Source organism: Octopus bimaculoides, chromosome 4 (assembly GCF_046866305.1).
Source record: "Octopus bimaculoides isolate indiv1 chromosome 4, ASM4686630v1, whole genome shotgun sequence".
NCBI lineage: Eukaryota > Metazoa > Mollusca > Cephalopoda > Octopoda > Octopodidae > Octopus > Octopus bimaculoides.
In genome coordinates, this window is record NC_142931.1 from 9,154,534 (window position 1) to 9,162,033 (window position 7,500).

At 34.8% G+C, this 7,500-nt stretch overlaps 1 protein-coding gene across 3 annotated transcripts in view; it reads left to right on the forward strand.

Annotated features, from left to right (window-relative positions):
- The window catches only part of LOC106867152 (uncharacterized), a 244,931-nt gene that overhangs the window by 111,940 nt on the left and 125,491 nt on the right, over positions 1-7,500 (forward strand). The gene's annotated exons all lie outside the window — the stretch shown is intronic.

The following is a 7,500-nucleotide window of genomic DNA, read 5'->3' on the forward strand; positions in this document are numbered from 1 at the left end:
AGATGGATAGAGAAGAGGATAGATAGATAGATAGATAGATAGATAGAGAGACAGAGAGAGACAGAGACAGAGAGACAGACAGACAGACAGACAAGTTGACAGAAAGATAGATACATATATAGACAGACAGACAGATAGATAGATAGATAGATAATTAGATAGATAGATAGATAGATAGATAGATAGATAGATAGATAGATAGATAGATAGATAGATAGATAGATAGATAGATAGATTATAATATAATGGCTTTATAATATCGTACGTTGCCGTTTCTGGTGAATATGAGATTAGCCATTAGAGAGAGAGAGAGATGAGGAGATTGTAAATTTCTCTCACAACCAAATTAGTAATGTCCATTCTTACGTCTACTTTATCACCCACATTTATATTTCCGTGTTACGTTTTTAAAAAGATGAAGTAATCTTTGTCTGCCTCCAATAAATCACATGAAACGATGGTTGAGCGGTGCATCCTGTGCGTTGTTACCGGATCTGCATGAAATAGCAACCTGATACACCTCAAATTACGCATTATTGTATTTTAAAATCAAGCAATCTACGTTAAATAATGATGCTCCAAGGCTGAAATAAATGAGAAAAACGGGGTGATTATGGGTGTAACATCTCCTTTCCATATACATTATTTACATTATTTACATTTGACGGAAATTTGTTTTCATCTTGTTTGTTTTTAACACAACGTTTCGGCTGATATACCTTCCAGCTTTCATCAGGTGTCTTGAGGAAATTTTGAACCTGGGTTCTCACTCCTAAGGTATTTTTCGATGTTATAATTATTATTATGATTATTACTATCATTATCATTATTATTATTATTATTATTATTATTATTATTAAGGCCACTGCCTGGAATTGAACTCGAAATCTTGGGGGTTAGTATCCCACGCTCTTAACCACTACGCCATATGCCCGTGGGCATGTCCGTCAAATTAATAAATAATGTAAATAATGTAAATAATGTACATAATTCCTCATCTCTTAAATATAGAACGGTATTATCCTTTCCGTATATCTAGCAAACGGAGTAACAACAACATCAGGAATATATGGCACGAGCTGTTGTTTTGAGCGTCTCAATATCTTTCATCTTTTTACTTATATCACTCATTGGGCTACGATTATTCTGCAACACTATTTTGGAAGATGTTGGTCGAACAAATCGACCCCAGTCCGAGTTACTTTTTAAAGCCGGGTACTTGTTCTATTTGCTCTATTTGCCGAACGACTAAGTTACGGGAACGTAAAGAAGCCAACACCGGTTTACAAACGGAATGTGCGACTAATACTGATATAAACGCACACGCACACATATTTATATAAACGACCGGCTTTCACAGAGTGTCTTTCACAACGCGTTGGTCAGCCCAGGGCTATAGTCGAAGACACTTGTCCAAGATGCCGTCTGGTGAGACTGAACTCAAAACCACGTGGTAACAAAGCAAGCTTCTTAACCACTCAACCAGCCCTCGGTAATTTAAAGTAATTTACATACATTCAATATGGAGAATAAGTGTAAGTTTCTAAAGTTCTTAAACACGACTCCAGCAGTGAGACGAGGAAAAGTATTGTCCATGCGTAATTCCGTCCAAGGTGGGCAGGGGCGGTAACTCCGAAATCTCAAATGATGAAAATTTCAAATGACTCATACATTCAGAAGAGAATGTTAACACAAGGGTTACTATTAATTCAGTGAATATCGGGAATATAATACACGGAGTGTGTAGAATTGGCAATTAGTATTCGTAACATACAGCATATAAATTAATTAATTCTATGAGATTAATTGCATGAGAGAAAAGAATAGCTGGATGAACTCTGGCTCTGTCTCCTCTTTCTCTCTCTCTCTCTCTCTCTCTCTCTCTCTCTCTCTCTCTCTCTCTCTCTCTCTCTCTCTCTCTCTCTCTCTCCTCTAAACACTCACACACAGACGTATACATTCGTAGATATACACACATTCTACACACACACACATATAGATATATAATTGTGTGCGCATATATTTATGTATGTATGTATATATATATATATATATATATATATATATATATATATATATATATATATATATGTGTGTGTATATATATATATATATGTATATATGTATGTATATATATATATATATATATATATATATATATATATATATATGTATATATATATATATATATGTATATATATATATATATATATATATATATATATATATATATGTATATATATATATATATATATATATATATATATATATATATATATATATATGTATATATATATATATATATATATATATATATATATATATATATATATATATATATATATATATATATATATATATATATACATATATAGATATAGATATATGAATGTGTGTGTATATATATTTATGTATGTATGTATATAATGTATATATACATGTGTATCTATACATATATAATTGTGTATGTATATATATTTATGCATATATGTATATATACATATATATATATATGTTTGTATGTATATATATATATTTATATATATATACGTGTGTATGCGTGCGCATGTGTGTGCGTGTGTGTGTGTGTGTGTATAAGGAAAGAGAGAGAGAGAGAGAGAGAGAGAGAGAGAGAGAGAGAGAGAGAGAGAGAGAGAGAGATAGCGAAATATATTGCTATGAAATTTATTCTCAAGTTCTCTAACGTGTTGCGTCACTTTCATTGTATCTTAAAGCATGAATAGGCGGAAACTTAGATATTAAACTATCGTAAGATTACAGATTCACGTGAGGTGGACAAATAGTTTGTTGTTGCTGTTCTTGTTGTTTAACCCTGGGTCAACTATGATTGACCATACATACATTCATCGGTTGCGGCCCTCCGTTCTAATTTTGCTAATATTTTTTTTTTACTACCATAAATTCTGAACCGTAACTTAACATATACCATCTTGAAATGTTGTGTAAGAATAACCGAACCGAAACATATGTATATTGAGTTCTACATCGGTTTGTTGGTCTCGCAATGCCTGAGGATAATATTTCCTTTTGAAAATTAGTATTATTTCATCATTTTGTGTCAGCACCAAGAAATTTGATAAAAACTAAATTGTAATTATTGGATGCCTGCCTTGCTTCTTGTTATATCCGCCAAAGTTAGCCATTATTTGACGAGTAATACTACATTTTTTTAAAATAAACTATTGTCGAGGCACTTCGTCGATTACGACGATGAGTGGCCCATTTGATCTACTCAACGGAACAGCCTGCTCGTGAAATTAACGTGCAAGTGGCTGGACACTCCACAGACACGTGTACCCTTAACGTAGTTCTCGGGGAGATTCAGCATGACACACAGTGTGACAAGGCTGCCCCCTTTGAAATACAAGTACAAGACAAATGGGAAGAAAGAGTGAGAGAAAGTTGTGGTGAAAAATTACAGCAGGGTTCACCACCCTACCCCCCTGCCGTAGTTTCGTGGGGATTTTACGTGTTTTCGTTCAATAAACACTCACAACGTCCGGTTCGGGAAACGGAACCGCGATCCTTTGACCGCGAGTCCGCTGCCCTAACCACTGGACCATTGCGCCTCCCGTAATCTACTGTACTAAACAAGTATTATCATCGATTTAATCGTAAAGCTTACGTCAATGAAAAAAAAATCTATATTAAAATCAAACTTCAATTCTATTCGTACTTCGACAAAATTAGTCATTCATTTTACATCTTCGTTTTTAGTTTCTTATTAACAAAGTTTTCTATCAATATCGATCATAAAATACATGTGCAAATGTCGATTGTAATCAATATAGAGAATACTAATATTACCTTTGCAATATTGCACCTGGCTTTTTTAAAAAACTAAACTAATTCAGAATTCATAATAGGTAATGTTTCATTTAAAAATATTTCCAATATAAAACGTTATTAGAAATCGTTATGGCTTCATGTCTTTCTTTAGATTCACGTTGTTTTATTAATTCTTTTCTTAATCATCCGTATTCTGTTCTGTATTCTGATGGATGAATTGGATTTTCTGGGGAGGGGATTCCTTTAATTTCCGAAATCGTCTCACACTCAAGAATTATTACCTGGGATTATCTTTTTCCTTATTTCAGTCTTTCGACTGCGGCCATACTGGGGCATCAACTCGTATCGACCCCAGTACTTATATTTCTTAAGATTTTTGCTTATGCTATCGGTTTTTTTTTGTCCGAGCCGCTAGTTTACAGGGACGTAAGCACCCCAGCACCGGTTATCAAGCGGTGGTGGGAGACAAACACAGACATAAAAACAGACACACGCACATCAATCCATCAATCCATCCATTCATTCATTAATATATACATGCATACATGCATACATGCATACATACATAGATACGGCTCTCGTGGTTTTTGATCTTAAATGACTTGACGTGTCATGTATATGTTTTGTCTTGGCATAAAAGATGGGCTACAGCGATGTTTCTGCTTGACCTTAACCAGTTGAGCATGTCCCTGGGTGGCTGTCGATATGACCGAGAGAGAGGGAGAGAGAGAGAGAGAGAGAGAGAGAGAGAGAGAGAGAGTAGACATCGCTAATCACAATGCGTTATACATTTATTTAGCCCTCAAATAACACCAACGCGCTGGCTAGGTGAGCAAGTGAACATTCTGCAGCAACGCCAAATGAAGTGTTTTGCTCAAAAGCACAATACGTCGCCCTGTCTGGGAACAGCCTGGCCACTAAGCTACGCGCCTTCACACATATGCATGTATATGTGTGTCTGTGTGTGTGTGTGCGTGTGTGTGTGTATGTGTATTGTGTGTGTGTTTATATATTTACAGACATGCACACACAAACACATTATCTAAAGTGCCCTTCCGGTATTCATAAGCACATTGTGATAGGAAATTAACTCAGCTGCTATTTCTAGCATATCAGTCAACCATCTAGAAATGTCAAATTTGTTAGTTCCAATAAAACGGGACAACATTACTCTCTTACAGCCCAGAGGACCAGAGATTAGGCGGCGAGTTGGCAGAAACGTTAGCACGCCGGGCGAAATGCTTAGCGGTATTTCGTCTGCCGTGACGTTCTGAGTTCAAATTCCGCGGTTGATAGATTAAGTACCAGTTGTGCACTAGGGTCGATTTAATCGACTGGGCTCCTCCTAAAAAATTTCGGGCCTTGTGCCTAGAGTAGAGAGTAATACTACTGGAGAGAAAGATAGCTAGCTGGCGGAAACGTTAGCACACCGTGCAAAATGCTTAGCGGTATTTCGTCTGTCTTTACATTGTGAGTTCAAATTCTGCCGAGGTAGACATTGCCTTTCATCCTTTCGGGATTGATAGATTAAGTACCAGTTGTATACTGGTGTTGATCTAATCGACTGGGTCCCTCCCCGAAAATTTCGTGACTTGTGCCTAGACTAGAGAAGGAGCAGGGATTAGGGATAACACAACTACTTCATCCAACACCGATTTCAGCATTTTTTTTCTGCTTTTTTTGTTAATTATTCACCTCCAATTTTAGCTTTAATTGGCTTCATTAAGATCTGATTTAATACACAGCAACTAATTTCACCTTTGACTCTTTTTTATGAATTTCGAATAATTAATTGTTGTCGTTTTAACTTTTGTTAATTAGTTCTTTAAGTAATAAGCTTTCTCATTCATATATTTAATAATCTTTTGACATACTTAGTTTATTTTGAAATAATCCGTCGTAAATCCTCATTAATCCATATAAAATTAAGGTTACTGCTTACTTAGCATTCATTGTTGCTTTAAAAGAGATCTGCACATTTTGTTTTCACGCGCGCGCACATAGACACACACAGATAGATAGATAGATAGATAGATAGATACATAGATACATACATAAATAGATAGATAGAAAGATATAGATAAATAAATATACACACACACGCACGTTTATATATATATATACATACATACATGCATGCATACATACATACATACATACATACATACATACATATATACATACATACATATAAATGTGTCTGTGTGTGTGAATGTATATATGTATGTATGTAAGTTTATATATGTGTTTGCATACATAGAGATAGATAAATAGATAATTGATACATATAGAGATAAAGATAAATAGATAAAGTGAAGTATATTGCCACTTAAATGTGGCTGACCCCTAGGGGTGGATGTTACTGTTGCTTTTAGCCCCAGGAGGACATCTCCTCCAGCTGGCTTATCGATCGATAAGCCAGCTGGAGGAGATGTCCTCCTGGGGCTAAAAGCAACAGTAACATCCACCCCTAGGGGTCACCAACATTTAAGTGGCAATATACTTCACTTTATCGTGCAGTTACTGTTAATACCTAATTTAGAGAATTAACATTGATAAATAGATAAATATACATATATATACATACACACATACATATATGTATGTATGTATGAATGTATGTTTGTATGTATGTATGCACACATGCTTATAAAGCTGTAGAAGTAAATTGATGCGCGGCATAGGTAGTAAGCAGTGTGATTACAATGAATTATTAGCCACGCAGTAATTGCATGATGAAAGCGAAGAAAAACAGCAGTCTTCAGTATTTTAACGAGGGTAAATACGAACTCTTTTATTCGTCGCACTTTCATTAACATCAACTCAAACATACACGTGGAATAACATGGAATAACATGGAATAACTTGGAATAAGTGTGTGGAAAGAAGATAGAAATAACAGAGAAATTATTTCTATTTAATAATATCTTATATTTTCATAAAGGCACACGTGAAAAATATCCTTGATCACACTACATCATTATGGAAATAAGCACAGGTTACTGAGATTTTATACACACACACACACACATACGTACAAATATACATACATACATATATATATATATATATATATATATATATATATATATATATATATATATATATATATATATATATATATATAATACCAGCTTCCAATCAATTTTTATAGTAGGTTATTTTAACTGGTTTAATTATTATATTGGATGATAACTTTTTCTGTAGGAGATGCAGTTCTATTGGTAAAATCCCGAATTTGTAATAATATAGATATATATTACGTGAAAGCGGGTGGCCTAGTGGCTACGCGTGTTGCGCTCATGATCGCAGCGTCTAGGGTTCGATTCCACGATCGAGCGCCGCACCGTGTTCTTGGGAAAAAAACACCTTTTCCCATGTTGCTTTAGTCCATTCAGTTCTAAACGGATAATCCTACGACAGCCTAGCTTACCGATCAGGGGGTGGGAAATGCTGGCCAGCTCACCCACCCAGCGGGGTGGAGCATCATTTGAAAGCTAAAACGATGTCAAGCGTTAGGATCATCCGATAGCCTGGTCGATCACGTGATACACACACACACATACACACACACACACACACACACATTTATATATACATATATATATATATATATATATATATATATATATATATATAATAAAATGTAACAAAAGAAGAATGATACCTCAATATTAGAGAAATTGAGGA